Source organism: Rhinoderma darwinii, chromosome 7 (genome assembly GCF_050947455.1).
Source record: "Rhinoderma darwinii isolate aRhiDar2 chromosome 7, aRhiDar2.hap1, whole genome shotgun sequence".
NCBI lineage: Eukaryota > Metazoa > Chordata > Amphibia > Anura > Rhinodermatidae > Rhinoderma > Rhinoderma darwinii.
The window spans coordinates 61195042-61212381 of NC_134693.1; the positions used below are offsets into that span (position 1 = coordinate 61195042).

General features: G+C 41.6%; 1 protein-coding gene across 2 annotated transcripts in view; it reads right to left on the minus strand.

Moving 5' to 3' along the window:
• The window catches only part of LOC142657204 (beta-1,3-galactosyltransferase 2-like), a 42846-nt gene that overhangs the window by 12159 nt on the left and 13347 nt on the right, over nucleotides 1–17340 (minus strand). For both annotated transcript variants that reach the window (XM_075832253.1, XM_075832252.1), the window contains exons 2-3: nucleotides 16395–16473; nucleotides 1456–1577 (exon numbers count right to left, since the gene is read on the minus strand). The gene's annotated coding sequence lies outside the window, so the exon portion shown is untranslated. The remainder of the gene's footprint in view (nucleotides 1–1455; nucleotides 1578–16394; nucleotides 16474–17340) is intronic.

A 17340-nucleotide genomic window follows, 5' to 3' on the forward strand; every position in this document is an offset into this window, starting at 1 on the left:
AATTACTTGTGTAATTCTATTTCCCATTTCCCATTTCTCAGTGTTAGACTATAAAGATGCTTTCATTAGGTGGTGTACGCTGTATATAGTCTCTCCTAGAATGGAGCATGCCACAATTTGTTTGGTAGGAAATTGGAGGCATACAGAGGTACAGTAAGGCCCCACGCACCTCTATGGCTGCCCAGTTACTACACAGATTTGTAATATGGCCATTCCTTTGAATGCGCTGAAAGTCAAATATGATCCTCAAGTCTGCATGTGCCCATGGTAGTCATCATGTTTACCTAAATGCAACCTAATACAATGTCTCATACAAAAGGATTAAAAAATCAGGATTCTTTTATTTGGCAGTAATGATGTCTCAAAGAATGATAGAGCTATACAATAAAATACTTCATTCATAAAGAGTGCTATTCTTACTGACTATACACAGTGTGCAATGCCAGTAAAGGTGATTTTGTTGCTAGGTGCAATGTTTATGGAAATTTGAAGATAATCCATAGTTTCCAGTAAACCAATCAATAAACTGCCCTATTTCAGTCAAGTATTTTGTAAACCTGACTATTGCATTAATATTACCAACATCTAATTATGGCAGCCATCTTCAGTAGGTTATAATTCCGACAACGGGCACAGATCACTAAATTCTAAGATAATGTTAATTTCGAATAGTGATTTAGTCTTGTATTAACAATGCTTTGTATTTTCCTTCTACAAAAGAAGAAGTATGCTTTTTCTAAACACGTAAAAGGGGAACCATCACATTGCCTTATTCTAAGTATTGTGCATGAGTTAACTATTTCCTTTCAAAATGTTTAAAACATTACACTTAATAGTTACAATATGCACAATACAAGGTAGGATTACACAGATGACTTACAATAAGGACCAAGAACAAAAGGTAAGTAATACCAAAGAAATTATTCAGAAGTCAGTATAACATTTCAAACTTTTTCTGCATTGTAATACCATAGCACATGGTGTTTGATGTCTATAGTTGTAGCTGGTATGGGAGAGGCTCTGAAAAGACAATTTCTGTGAATAGACAAATGGTTGACACAATAGAGAAGACCGGACAGGCGCTGGTTAGAAATTACTTTTACCTAAGCCATGGCAGATTTTAAAACTATATTATATGAGATTTGCTACTTCTAATTCTTAGTACTCAAGTTTAAGACATTTAAAAAGTTTTTTTTACTATTATTTTGCAGGAGCTCATTCACATTGATGTCTTTATCTACATTTAGGTGAACTGCATGCAGACATATGTAAGATTCACTGCTGTGTTTGGCTTAAAAAAAATAAAAAGTGTGAACTTACAGCTCTGTGCAGAAACCATATAAACCATAAATTTGGGAAGCGAATATTTTTTGAAAAAAGATGGGACAGAGCACTTCCTTGGATAATATTTCAGTATAGAGATGATCAAATAAAATATACATCAAGGGTGCTCACCTTGTTCTGTTGTGTAAAGACACAACCGATATAACATACACGTAGCTCATTTAAGCTATAGGTGCTGCATAGACTGGAGAACAAGACCGCTGGATTCAGAGTTGGAAATTAGGACGTTGATGCTAAATGTGAGATAATAAATGTGAGTTAATTATAAAGTTGCTACTAAAAAAAAAGTATGTTATAATATTATACAGAATTGTGTACTGCGTGGTATACTCAGAGGAAATAGAAAGATCTGCTTTTACGGTTTTAATTGTTTTTTAATTCATTTTTACAGCTTAATGCCCCATGCACACGACCATAAAAAATCCCCGTAATTGCGAAAGGTCCGCAACTACGGACCCATTAAGCACTATTGCCTGCGGATACCTTTCCGTATCACTACGGATAGGTGTCCGTGCCGTAGAACTGTACCGCAAAAGATAGAACATGTCCTATCTTTTGCGTTTTACGGGCCGTGCCCCCATACTTTGTATGTGAAAACGGGCCAAAAATGCAGGCTGCGGCCTGCGGCCAGCCGTGCCCGCAATCGCGGGCCATAATTACGGGCACGGCCAAGTGCATGAGGCCTTACCTATGTTGTTGGATAGAAAGCACAGATAAGTGGGTGGACCGGCCTTGATTGTAGGAGAGTGGTTATCACCATATGATTGCTCGTTTTATATACCTTTCTTGGTCTACCCTGTTCAGCTTGGCAAAAGCCATTTGGATTAAATGTCATTGCTATCTTTTAGCTTTTACACATGCAATAAAAAAGTCTTGAAGGAACCTGGTCTTTTTTTTGAGAGGTGGGAAGATACTTCATAAAAATCCCGGCTAATGCGCTACTTCGTAGAATGGTATAATCACGTCAAGTAGTGAAGAATATAAAATATAGCAAGGTTGCTATATCACTGATCATATCATTGAAATGTCCGGAGATAACGCATTTCAAGGTCAAAATCCCTTCATCAAATCAGAGAAAACAATACAAAAACATGAAGCAATAAATAGAAATGCAAAAACCCAACAATTTCTCAGGGTTGAAGGGTCAGAGGTCACAATACAAACATCATCGGTATTACAGCATACGTGCATCTGTAATTGCAATCCATTATAATACAGTACATTCAAAAGTTACAACAAATATACATTTCTTTAAAAAAAAAAAGGTTTAACATAAAAACTGACATGTCGTGGGGACAGTTGTTTAATGTAGAAATGCCATAAACAAACTGTCGCTAGAATGTGCGCATTAGGGATACGGCCTCTCCATCACACGTCGTTTTCGAGACGTATATACTCAAAGGCTATTGGCTCCCACACGGTCTACTGAATAGGAAGGCGCTGAGTTGCCGAGGTGACAGTGAAGTGACGGTGACATCGGCGTGTGTAACTATTCCTATGATCAGATCCAGTTCAGGGATGCTATGATACATGAGGTGCCAAGCACATTCGTACCAGCTAGGAATAGGGTTTGCTGTGACTATTCGATGCGAACAGCTGTACTAATGAACTGTTTGATAAACATGATTGTAACAAACTGTGAACTAAGAACAGACAGTATATAGAATTTTGTCAGATTGCATCTGGATGCTAAGAATGATTAAAAAATACCCTGCACACATCAGTGTTGTGTCTTATAGGTGAGCATAACAATTTGCTACCTTCTTATACTGTCTATCAGTTTTACCTGCACTATGTGGCGCCGTGCATTCTATTCTTTTTCTACAATATTGATTATCACAATAATGTTTATCCTCCTGGAGGGGTTGTCCGGGCACAGACTGTTATGACCTATCCACAGGATAGGTCATCAGTACATGATCGGTGGGGGTTTCGACACCCAGACCCCACACAGATCAGCTGTTTCGGCTGCCTCCGGGCCCTGGATGTTATGCAGTGTTCTGTGCCGGAAGCAGATGGCTCCTTACACTAAATAGCGTCCGTGCTTCATAACTGCAACTTTGCTACTATTTACTTCAATAGGAGAAGAGCTGAAGTGCTGCAACTCGGCTGCTATATTGTGACCAGCGCCATCTGCTTCCGGCATGGGCATCCGGTGACAAGAGGCACTGATCGGTGTGGGGTCCGGATGTCGGACCTCCACCGATCATATACTGATGGCCTATCCTGTGGATGGGTCATCAGTTTGAAAAACCGGTCTGTGCCCGGACAACCCCCTTAAGTGTGCAACCTCCAGTATACACTGCCACAGCCATATATTACTAGCTCAAATTTGCATGGTTACACCAGACCATTTATGATTAATAATGAGCTTCCAGGGAACTCTGCTTCGCTGTCAACATATCCCACAGGAGATTTTGACATTAAAGAGGACCTTTCACCAGGTCTTAACATCCAATTTACATATATCACCTTTAGATTGCAACTCCCTGTTTCCAGCGCTGTTTTTCTTTTTGTTCTGCTCCCCTCCCACCCGTTCCTGAGTAATGATGCTCAATACTTTAGGTGCCCGATATGATGATTCACAGTAGTTAACCAACTGGGCGTGAACTACAGTAAATTTCCCTGGGTGAAGAATCTTCACTGCCTCTGACACTGTCTAATCAGCGTGAGGCAGCTTATGACATACGTGTTGTATTAGAGGTCTTGACCAGCATGGTCTTGCTGGGAAAAGCTTTTCATATGCTCCAACACGCTGATTGGACAGCGACAGAGGCATATATAATTCCAGTACTTCAATTGGACAAACCACTTCCAATTTTTTCTGTGGATGGAAAACGGTTATCTGTAATTGTCCACCAAGACACCGAACCTATCTAAATGCAAGTGGGAGCACTTCACCATGAAATGACTTCATTCTATGTGCTAAAAAATTATGTCAGTCCTCTTCTCCTGGGTCTGCCCTTGCTTCAGAAACATTCTCCTGTCATTGTTCGGGCTCTGCTACGATTACCTGACAGGGTGATACCTGTCATCTGCTATGTCTGCCTGTCATTCGTTCCCCTACGCCTCAAGTTATGGAAACTTTCCTGGATGGATTACCTAAACCCTTTGCCTGTTATTCAGATGTGTACTGCAAACGTCAAGCAGAGACTCTTCCACCTCATAGAACGTATTATTGTGCCATTTATTGACTTGTTACCTAATTCTACTCCTCTTCGGGGTATGGTATACACCTTGTCTGTCTCAGAGACAGTGGCTATGTTCTCAAGAAAAACCTGGAGAAGGGATTCATCTGCAAGTCTTTTTCTCCTGCTGGAAATGTTTTTTCTTTGTTGAGAAAAAAGACAGAAACTTAAGGCCTTATATTGATTATCGTGGCATAAATTTAATCATGGTAAACAACAAATATCCTCTTCCGTTAATTTCTGAGCTCTTTGACCGTTTACAAGGGGCTAAGATTTTCACTAAGTTAGATTTACGGGGTACTTACAACTTAAGTCATATCCGGGAAAGAAATTGATGGAAAACCGCATTTAACACGAGACCCTTGGGCCTTCGTAATGTTCCAGCGGTCTTTCAAGAATTAGTTAATTACATTTTCTGTGACCTTTTATATGGCTATGTTGTCGTTTATTTGGATGATATTCTTGTTTTCTCCCCAGATCTCCATACCCATCGGAAGCAAGTACGTCTGCTTCTGTAACGTTTAAGGGAGAATCATCTTTATGCCAAGCTTGAAAAATATATCGAGAGATCCTGTCTGACATTCCTCGGATATATTATCTCTGATCAGGGACTCCAAATGGATCCAGTTAAACAGTCTGCAGTACTTAAAGGGAATGTGTTGTTAGCAAAAAATGTTTTTTTTTTTTTAGTTAAACAATTAGTGTGTGGGTGATTAAACATTGTTCTAATTTTTTTTATTTTTTTCACGAGCCAGGAAATATTATAAATTGGATTCAATTGGATTCTAATTTATAATATTTCCCATTGCTGGTCACTAGATGGAGCAATTCCCAAAATTGCAGCATTGCATGTGGTAAAGCAACCACATTGCTTTATGCTGCAAAATTGGGAAAAAATCCCTCGCTCTAGTGAGCTCTCAGAATCCCCCCCTCCTTTATCCTGGCTAGTGCCGGGAGAAACGAGGGGATTGAACGGTCTAACCTCCTACACTGTGTGTCGCCATTTTTTGAGCTAACACACAGTGTAGTAGGTTAACATACACTAGTAAACACACAGTAAAACACGAACATACATAGAAATCACTTACCTGCTCCAGTCGCCGCCGCTCCCTCCGGTCCGTCCGCTCCGTCTGCTGCCGCTGCTCCATGTGCACAAGTCCGGAAGCCGCGACCGGAAGTAGTAATCTTACTGTCCGGCCGCGACTTCCGGTCCACAGGAAAATGGCGCCGGACGGCGCGCATTTCAAATTGGACTGTGTGGGAGCGGCGCATGCACCGTTCCCACACAGACGGCGTACACCATAGTGGATGGAACGGGCCCCGTTCGCATTCCCTATGGGACTGGAGCTGCCGTATTCCATGTCTGTATGTGTCGTTAATCGACACATACAGAAATGGAAAAAAAAATGGCAGCCCCCATAGGGAAGAAAAAGTGTAAAAATAAAAAAAAGTAACACACAAACACCAAATAAATACAAACGTTTTTAATAAAACACTAACATCAAACTGATATAAAAATTTTTTTTTTGGTGACACTGTTCCTTTAAGTGGCCACGTCCACAAGGACTCAAAGCCATTCAATGTTTTCTGGGATTTTCCAACTACTATCGACAGTTCATATCTCATTTCTCTTCTTTAGTAGCACCTATCTCAGCCCTCACCAAAAAGGGGGTCAATGCAAAAACTTGGACACCTGAATCAGCATTTCACATACTTAAACATCCCTTCCAAATAACAATAAAATTTTAATCATGTACCCCAAAATGGTAGCAATGAAGTCCCGCATAAAGCAAGCCCTCATATAGCGACATTGATGGAAAAATGAAAAAGTTGGCTCTTGGAAAGCTGTGATGCAAAAGAAAATTATTTTAGTTCAAAAGTATTTTTATTCTGCAAAAGTAATAAAACATAAAAAAAACCTCTACATATTTGCCGTAATCATACCGACCCATAGAATAAAGGTAGCATGTTATTTTATGCCGCACACTAAGCAACGTAAATGTAAAATGCATAGAAAAAGGGCTAAATTGCTTGTTTTTTTTTAGATCCCCCCAAAAAAAAAGTTAATAAAAGTTACAAAAAAAATTCTATATATCCCAAAACGGTGCCATTGAAAAACAGAACTCATCCCGCAAAAAACACGTCCTCATACAGCAATGTAGACGCAAAAATAAAAAAATTATAGCTCTTTGAATGTGACGATGGAAAAACTAAAACAATTGCTTGGTCATTAGGGCCCAGAATGGAAGGGGTTAAATTGGCTCCGGAAAAATGGAGACATTTACTGTAAGGAGCACATCATCCCATCACTATTTATACTGACCACAGAAACTTTTTGTACTTGCAGACGGCACATCGTCTCAACCCTCGTCAAGCTGGCTGGGCCTTGTTCTTCTCACAATTTAAAGGAACCTGTGACCAGCATTTCACCTATTGAACTGTACTCACCCCTCACTGGTCGCTGCTGTCAAAAGTTCATTGCCGTTATTCCCCCACCTAAACTCCTCCTCCAACCGTAAGTAACGGCCTGCAAACATTTTGCACGTTTTATGCTTATAATCCGATGCCCCTTTGTGCGCACACAGTAGAAGAGGACGTCAATGCGCAAGCGCAGGATTTCGTGTGTGTGGGGGGACGAGGAGCTGTCAATCAAAAGTAAGAAGGCGGAGTTAACTCGGAAAGGCTTAAATGAAGATATGACTCTTTCATGCTCATTAGCATATGGAACACTAAAAAACAGAATACTAAAGGTACAGAGACTACTTCGAAGATAATTACAGGCTACATAAAAATACTTTTTCACCCACTTCCACCAGGTATTGCTGGTTTAATAGGTGAAATCCTGGTGACAGGTTCCCTTTAACTTCTTCCTCCACTATTGTCCTGCTGACAAAGACATGAAGGCTGCTTTATCTTGTCCTTTTTATTCAGATGATCAAGATTCAAAACCTCGAATTATCAATGATCCCAGTTGAATTTTATCAGTGGCACCTGCGGAAATTATCAACATTCCTCCTAGAAAATCTTTTGTTCCTCCCAGCCTACCACAACAAATTATTAATGAGGGATCATTTTATCCAAGTTCTCCGGACATCCTATCACCCGGAAAAAAATTGATCTTGTGTCTCGTCATTACTGGTGGCCTTCGCTGTCCGAGGACATTAAAGATTATGTCAATGCATGCAATGTCTGAGCACAAAATAAATTTTCCCAGCAAAGACCTGCTGGATTACTTCATCCATTGCCAGTACCAGATTCTCCTTTAACTCATATTGCTATGAAGTTTATTACTCATCGTTTCTATAACAGACTCGGGATGTCGTTTCATCAACGTGCTCTATATGGATTTAGCCTGACTAACAGTATTGTTGAGGAGTACATTCTGAGATAGAAGGAGAGCAAGGAATTTCATAATTTTCTGATTAAATGGAACTGTATGTTCCAGTCTTGACGTTTTTTTTCAGGGGACCTGCCTGTCACTCTGTGGCTGATCTACTTATCTATTATGTGATGTTATGTATGGCGATTATTGGAAAGGTGTCTTCCGTGTTTTTGGACTGGCATTTACATCTTTATATTTACATTGTGTGATATGCCTCAATTCATACGTCAGCTTTATTGGGGGATTATGGGTTCACTGGGCTATTGTTATAGTAATTCACGTATTTAGTTGTTTGCATGACTTATTTTTGCACAATTTGAGCACGCTTTTCATTAAAAAAATTTAACCCAACATTTGAGTATTTGGGTAATGACACTTATGGAACATATAACTGCCACATTTTATAATTTTGTCAATGGGGCGTTTCTATCTAACTAAATGGCAAGGGGGCGTGATATCTTCGCTCTGACACTGTCCAATCAGCTACGGACAAGGTCAGGGCGGCTTGCGCTGTGTTCCCTCCCGCGAGAACACACACAGACTGAGAGATCGCTCTCTGCAGAACCACCAGCCTGCCTGTGTATGTTCTCGCGGGAGGGAGCAAAGCGCAAGCCGCCCTGACACTGTCCGTATCTGATTGGACAGTGTCAGAGTAAAGAGATCACGCCCCCTTGCCATTTAGTTAGATAGAAATGACTCATTGACAGTTCAGGGGCTTATTTACGTATCGGGCGCCAAATATAACGGCACTGATATGTAAATAACGGAGGAAGATAGGAAAATAATTTAAAGTGAGACAGTGTTTGTGAAGCCCTGACTATTACATGCTGCACTCAGCTGCACATATATGGACAGGTGAAAGGTTCTCTTGCATTGTTCTACTGAGTGTATACCTGTTGCTGCTGATAAGTAACCTGATCTATTACTTGTGATTGTTATATACACTTGTGACATTGAACACTATTTTGCATATTGTGGTTCCCTGACCACCAACATATGTTTTTAAAGTGTGTATATCTTAGTTTTAGGTCTTGATGGGCAAATGATTTTTAGCTTTTTCTCTATAAAAGCAAAGTTTTGTTTAGTACACATGGTGTGCTTTAGGTTTTGAACAATACACGCAAGTGTCTATACATGCATTGATAGGTACTATATAGATTTTATTATAGAACCATTTCGGTCGTAATTGACCACTTCTCGAAGATAACACACTTCCTACCTCTTAGGGTATGTTCACACGCAGTGTTTTCAGACGTAATTCGGCCGTTTTACGCCTCAAATTACGCCTAAAAAAACGGCTCCATTACGCCTACAAACATCTGCCCATTGCTTGCAATGGGATTTACGGTGTTCTGTTCCCACGAGGTGTAATTTTATGCGTCGCTGTCAAAATATGGTGAGTAAAAAGACGCCCGCGAAATAGAAGTGCATGTCACTTCTCGGGATGTTTTTGGAGCCGTTTTTCATTGACTCCATTGAAAAAGAGCTCCAATAACGGCCGTAAAATATACAGCGAAAAAGCGAGTTGCTACAAAAACGTCTGAAAATCAGGAGCTGTTTTCGCCTGAAAACAGCTCCGTATTTTCAGACGTTTTTGGTCACTGTGTGTGAACATACCCTAACTGGACTCTCTTCAGCTAAATATCTGGCCACTGTTTATCAAACATATTTCCCGCTTTCATGGACTTTTTATGCATGTAGTATCCAACAGTATAGTTCACTTCAAGATTAAGTTGGACTTTTCTTCTGCCTATCATCCTCAATCTAACGGACAAGTGAATGGATAAATCAGGTATTAGAAAACTTTCTCATGAATTTTGCTTCTCCTCTGCAAGATGACTGGACCAATCTCCTTCAGTGGGTAGAATTTGAATATAATAATCATACTGGAGAATCTACACAATCTTCACCGTACTTCCTGGTTTATGGGCAACATCCGAGAGTTCCTCTACCAGTTCCATTGTGTGAGGTTCCAGTGGCTAATCTTTCCCATGCCCATTATTTAAACAACTGGCAGGAGGCCAAAGACTACTACCAAAGTAGTTGCTGTTTTAAGAAAAATCCAGACAAGAAGTGCAGAATTCCTCCTCAATTTCGTACTGGAGGTAAGGTCTGGCAGGCTTCTAAACACATGCATTTGAGAACTCCATGTTTTAAGTTTACTCCTCGCTTCTTAGGTCATTATGTCATTCTGAGACAAATCAATCCAGTCTCTTATAAACTTTGTCTACTTGAGTCTATGAAGATCCCCAATTATTTTCATGTGTCTCTCCTCAAACTGCTGATCTGGAATCGCTTCTCTAAGAAGTCTCTTTCTTCTGCTGTTACTTTTTGTCCGGACTCTGAATATGAGGTCAATAAAATTTTGGATGCCTAAAGCATACCTCCCAACCATCCCGGATCCGGCGGGAGAATCCCGGTTTCTCACCGGGGTCCCGGGCGGTCTGCAAAATGTCCCGCTGGGCACTGCAGCTGTATCAAAAAGCTGATCGCTGCTGACAGGCGCCCTGCCTGCCAGACGACTGCAGCAGCGATCAGAAGAAGGCAGGACTCTTGCATCGGCGTTCTCACTGGCATCTATGCCGGCACATGAGTGGACCAGTCCAGTCACCTGACTTGTCATCTGTCAGGTGACAGGTCAGGTGACTGGACTGGTCCACTCCCGGGCCGGCATCAACACCAATGAGAACGGTGCTGCAAGACTCCTGCCTTCTTCTGAGGGTGAGTGATGTCAAAGCAGAGAGGAGAGTGGCAGCAGTAGGCTACCTCTACTGCTCTCCGCTCTGGCGGCATTGTTGCACAAATTATAAGGGGGTTGTGTTGTGCTACCTACAGGGGGCTGTGTGTGGAGCTATGTACAGGGGGGCTGTGTGTGGAGCTATCTACAGGCGGCTGTGTGTGGAGCTATCTACAAGGGGGCTGTGTGTGGAGCTATGTACAGGGAGGCTGTGTGTGGCGCTATCTACAGGGGTGTTGTGTCTGGCGCTATCTACAGGGGGGCTGTGTGTGGCGTTATCTACAGGGGGACTGTGTGTGGCGCTATCTACAGGAGGGCTGTGTCTGGCGTTATCTAAAGGTGGGCTGTGTGTGGCGCTATCTACAGGGGGACTGTGGGGTGGTATTTACAGGGGGGCTGTGTGTGGAGCTATCTACAGGGGGGCTATGTGTGGAGCTATGCACAGGGGGGCTGTGTCTGGCGCTATGTACAGGGGGGCTGTGTGTGGAGCAATCTACAGGGGGGCTGTGTCTGCAGCTATCTACAGGGGGGCTGTATCTGGAGCTATCTACAGGGGGCTGTACTGGCACTATGTACGGGGGGCTGGGTGTGGAGCAATCTACAGGGGGGCTCTGCTGGATGAGTTTTCCATTGACCGGTAGCAGAGTTACACAACTGGAAAAAAAAAATCCCCATCATGTAACTCTGCTACCTGTCAATTGACAAGTCATCAACCACAGGGTCTCCCTCTTGACTTTCATTGTTCTCAGCCTTTCGGTTTGTCCTGCAGCTGCTGCTGCCGTGATGAGCAAATGTTATACCCAAGTTAGGAAAAGTAACATAGAGATGACATAACCAGATCCATAATATCTGTGATATCCAGACAGTCTAGAGATCCGCAGTGAGAATGTGCGCTTGTTATTTGCAGAAGGATCTGGCCGTGATTTAATTTGTTTATGTGGGATATTGGGCGTGGTTAGGGCGTGGCTTAAAAATGTCCCCCTTTTCCAAATTCAAAAGTTGGGAGGTATGCCTAAAGGGTGAGAGAGACATTATTGTACCTTGTGGATTGTAAAAATTTTGGTCCTGAGGAGAGATCCTGGGAACCTGTGGACAATATTCACGCTCCATCTCTCCTTAGGGAATTTGATTGCTTATTTTCCAACATGCCTAAAAAGAGGGGGTGTTGGGGGCGTAATATAACATTCCCTGTCGCCATGTACTTACCTGTCCCTGGCATCCTTGTACACGCTGCTTTCCTCCTTGGCATCTGGCACCTCTCTCCGCTGGCGCTCCACGATGTGTCAAAGTGCGCGTGCCAAAATTAAAATTATTAGATGTCCCGATTATAAAAGCCCTTCTCTCTCTGGACTCATTGCCAGAGAAATTTGTTCATCTAGTGATCTGGTTATTTCATCTATTGACTTCTTGAGTTTGACATTTGCCTGTTTCTTAGACCATCCATGCCTGCCCTGATCATTTGCTACCATACCCGTGACGAACCTTTGCCGCCTGTCCTGACCATTTGCTACCTTATTCGTTACGAACCTCTGCCTCCTGCCTAGACCTTTTGTCTAACCATTATTTTTTATCATAGGTCCTTAAGGGTTTAACGTAACTGTTTAAAACATTAGACCTATGTTTATTTATCCGAGTTCTCTAAATTCATCATGGTTCTCTTGATATACTGGAGTCCGCAACTACACTCCAGATATATCTCCAATACAAATATGTGAGCAAATCTGAAGAGCAATTCAGAAAGGAGGAGATGGCAAATTCAGTTCTGTTGTAACGTTCCTTTTTTATTCCTCTTAGAAATGTATGAATAAATTGGTCATTACCATTCCCCTTGTCAATAAGGTATGCCCCTATTTAGTCTGAACTACTACTCGGTCTATCAGCACTGACTGCACAATATCAAAGTATGTAGGGACACACCCTATTGCCAAGGTGAATGGTAACACCCATTTGTTAATTTATTCATACATTCCACCACAGATTACAGAAAATAGCACAATGCAGAGTTCTAAGATTAAAGATCGTGAATTAAGTTGGTATGTTACTGTTATTACACTCTTAAAACTGAAACATGCAAAACCATGAATTTAGATAGTGATTCCTAGCCCCAGAGACCTGGACTAATTCTTTGACTTTCTCCCAGAATGTCACTATCCTTGGACAAGACCAAAAACTATTGCATCAAGTCTGCTTTGACATCTTACATTCCTGTCTGTATTCTTGAAAATATTTTTCCAGGGTAATATGGAACACATAAAAGGCACAATTCATAATCTTAAATTGAATCTCCCTCCACTTCTCCGAATAACATCGCATTAATTCGTCTTAGACCTTTCCATATCGTTCTCCCCACTTATATCGTAAAGGGGTCTGATTAAAAATATTTTTTCATTTATCCATATGCCCATCTGTCATGTCCGTGGCTGCGGGTCATCAGGTTCACTCTCCCCCTGACGGCCGCAGCCATGGGTCGGCGAGAGCTGGCCCCAGTCTCCTCCTCAGGAGACGCTAGCGCTCGCTTCCACTCACCTCGGCCGGATTCCGTAGGTGATGAACTATAAATATAATATTAATGAACTATCAGCCCATGAGTGCCCTGGACTATAAGAGGGGTTCAGCGCCTTGCTTCTATGCCTGAGCGTTGTTGTTGTACCCTAAGTTTGTCTATGCGATGGTCTCCTAGTGTTTTCCAGTGTTCCTGTTACCTGTATCCTGTGCTATCCTGGTCGAGTGGCGTGCTGAGCCAAAGTCATGCTGTGCTGCATACCACGCCTGTCCTGCTTCACCACGCCTGATGTCTGTCTGCTGCCTAGTCCCAGCCGAGCCTGCCTTGCTACTGTCCGAGCTGCCACAGGTACCCTATACAAACTATAGACTTTAACCTGCGCCCTGTTGGCCAGCTGCCAGACCGCCAAGGCGGTACGGCCCAGTGGGTCCACGAACCCTATGTGACACCATACAAATTTAAATTTCCTTCTATTTGCCTAAGCATTGTATATCTTTAAGCTATTGATATCTTATCTATCCCAAAGAGATACTGTAATCCTCCCAGCTCTGCTCCCAATCAGGGATGTGAAGCTTTGATGCAATTAAAAAAAGGAAAATGTGTTTATCTGGTGACCCATAACAGCTTTGAACCTTCTTGAAACCCATCACCGATGCATCCCCTTTCTTGAGTAGTTGGTCAATTTGATTAAAGAATTTAATTTCCAAACTTTAAAAATCCAAGAGTCTATAATAGCGTTCAAACTAGGAAGTAGTGAAAGTAGTGTTTTATAATCCCCAATACTTTCCTGGTGTCCCCAAAATAACATCATTTTCTTTACAACGGATATTTCACTTTCTCTAAGGCTGGGTTCACACGACCTATTTTCAGACGTGAACGAGGCATATTATGCCTCGTTTTACGTCTGAAAATACGGCTACAGCACGTCGGCAAACATCTGCCAATTCATTTGAATGGGTTTGCCGACGTACTGTGCCGACTACCTGTAATTTACGCGTCGTCGTTTGACAGCTGTCAAACGACAACGCGTAAATTGACTGCCTCGGCAAAGAAGTGCAGGACACTTATTTGCAACGTAATTTGAGCCGTTCTTCATTGAATTCAATGAAGAGCAGCTCAAGATTACGGGCGTCAAAGACGCCTCTCATAATGCGAGGAGGAGCTTTTACGTCTGAAACGACGCAGCTGTTTTCTCCTGTAAAACAGTCTGTCTTTTCAGACGTAAAAGACAGTTCTCGTGTGCACATACCCTATCATATAAATATCCCTTCAAGGTTTGGGGTGATTCCAATTGTAGATTTACATAATCCTCCCTATCTCCCAGCAAGTTTACATATATCTGGCTAAGCAGGCTAAATTATAATTTTTAATATCCCTTTAAAGCCAGACCGCCTTCCCATACCTGTCTATGAAGCTAAGCAAAAGCTATTCTTACTCTTCTGTAACTGTACATAATTAGGGCTTTAGGCAAGGAAAACCGTACAATGTATGGTCTAGTCCGGGTGCGCCATCTGGTGAGGTTAGACAGGGCCTCTCTCTTTAAGATATTATAGGCTTAGTTGCATGCCTAAAAGGGATAGCTATGTATTTGGTCTGATTTGAGCCTGGAACTTTAAGCAATCATCTCAACAAAGAAGAAGTATTTAATTTCAGTTGTTCTACGGGTGGAGCACTGGTAAAACTCGTTGGTGTATTGTTTCTAACAATATCGTCTATTACGCAGAATGTATATGCATTCAATCTGCTTGACCTGCTAATTTAACACTTGATATAGTATATGATAAAACAGAATATAAATACAAGATAAGATACGACTCACTGCTTAGAGAGTGTCACGTATTGTAAGACTCGTAATGTAATAAAAACCTAAAATATCCAGAAAACACACAAGGGACACTGAAAACAGATAAGGGTGAGGAGAAATATGCAGACATAAATAGACCATACACAGTGGTAGTAAGAATGTCATATATACTTGATTCCATGTGGCCCCTGTATATAGTCACAGGAGTTCACCGCACTATACTCTGTTCAGGTTTTTGAACCATAATCTGTTTGATGTCATTGTCATTGCGTGACTAGAACATCTAATAATGCAACATTTAATCTCTGTAAAATCATGGGTTTTGCCCATTTTGAACTCGAAGTGAACGGAAATAGAGAACATTCTGGTAGACTTTTTGTGTTAAATTTATTTGTAACTATCGTTGTGAGCAGAATGAATGGCAATAACATTTTCTACACACTAGATTAATGTTGCAGAATGCGCTGGATCGGGCAGTATTCTAATGCATATGGGGCAGCCGGACAGAAGAAGGTTTTTTGGATTTCAAGATGCCTGATCCTTTATTCCCTGGTGTTTAGCAGGACATTATTTCCCTCTCCCCTTTGATATGAACATCCACGTTCAGCCGAGCACCTAGATGGTTGTTATGATCATAGATCCGGTTTAGGGATTGGCCTGACCTACTGATGCTTACAAAAAGCAGGGGACCAATGGGAGTATTACTGCAGGATCAGACTATACAGATTTCTACAACCATGCAGACAGATAGGTCTGCAAAAGAGCTGTATACACAAAACAGTGGGATATTTTTAATCAAGACTATTTGAAAATATGCATAATTTTTTATTTCAGATGTATTGGAGCAATAAAAAAATGGTTCCAAAATGGTTAAAAATGGCAGCGTAAAAAAAAAAGCCTCGTAAAAAGAAGTGCATGTCACTTTTTGAGCCGTTTTGGAGCCGTTTTTTAATTGACTCAACAGAAAAACAGCTCCAAAAACAGCCATAAAAAAAGCTGCAGAAAATGCAAGTTGCTTAAAAAACTGCTGAAAATAAGAGGCTGTTTTTCCTTGAAAACAGCTCCGTATTTTCAGCGTTTTTTTGTTAAGTGTGTGAACATAGCCTCAGACTGTCATCAGATCGTGCTTAAATCAGCATTTTATTTTTTTATTTCTTACGGCTCGGTTCACACTGTGTGTTTTGGTTGCACTTAACATGCATATTTTTGGGGGGGTAAACTGCTATGACTCTCAATGGAAGTTCAACAACCAAAACCAGAAAATTTATGGTAAAAACCTACCAAAAATGCAAAGTGTGAACCCAGCTTAAAATGGCTATAGATTTATACCTAGTGTAGAATGTAGTGCAGATGCACGTACAGGGCCATAGCCGAGGGACAATATTGATTATGACATGTGACTACAAGAACATCAGGACAAAAGGACAATACTTCACCTTTGAACAATGAGACGCGGGGGACGAATCCTCATGGGGTATATATTGGTATCTTCTTTTTTTAAATTGATGCTGGTTTCTGGAAAAAAATATATTTAAGTTACATCATGTTAAGGGAAGTGCTTCTTTTATGGTAATTAACCCCTTAACGCTCAGTGACGTACTATTCCGTCATGGAAACCGCCCCGTTCACGCTCCATGACGGAATAGTACGTCACGGGAGTAACGGCCATTTCGGCCGTCCTCCCGACACATACAGGAGCTGTGACAGCTGCTGTCTCGTACAGCAGCTGCCGCAGCTCCTACAGCGGGGACCGATCGCTGTATCCCCACTGATTAACCCCTTAAAAGCCGCGTTCAATAGAGATCGCGGCTTTTTAGGGGTTAAGCTAGCATCGCCGGCCTGCTACACGATAGCGGCCGGCGATGGTGACTATGGCAACCGGACATCAAACAATGGCGTCCGGCTATGCCATCGACGGAAGCCTAGTGGGTCCTGACGAAGTCAGGACCCACTATGCTTGCCGTCAGTGAGTAGCCTACAGTTCTAATACACTGCACTACGCATGTAGTGCAGTGTATTAGAATAGCGATCAGGACCTCCTGCCCTCAAGTCCCCTAGTGGGACAAAGTAATAAAGTAAAAAAAAAGTTAAAAAAAGATGTGTAAAAATAAGAAAATAAAAGTTTTTAAAAGTGATCAAAGTCCCCCTTTTTCCCTTATCAGTCCTTTATTATTAATAAAAATATATAAACAAACAAATAAACTATGCATAATTGGTATCGCCACGTCCATAACGGCCTGAACTACAAAATTATTTCGTTATTTATCCCGCGCGGTGAACGCCGTAAAAGAAAATAATAATAAACCGTACCAGAATCACAATTGTTTGGTCACTTCACCTCCCAAAAAATGGAATAAAATGAGATCAAAAAGTCGCATGTAC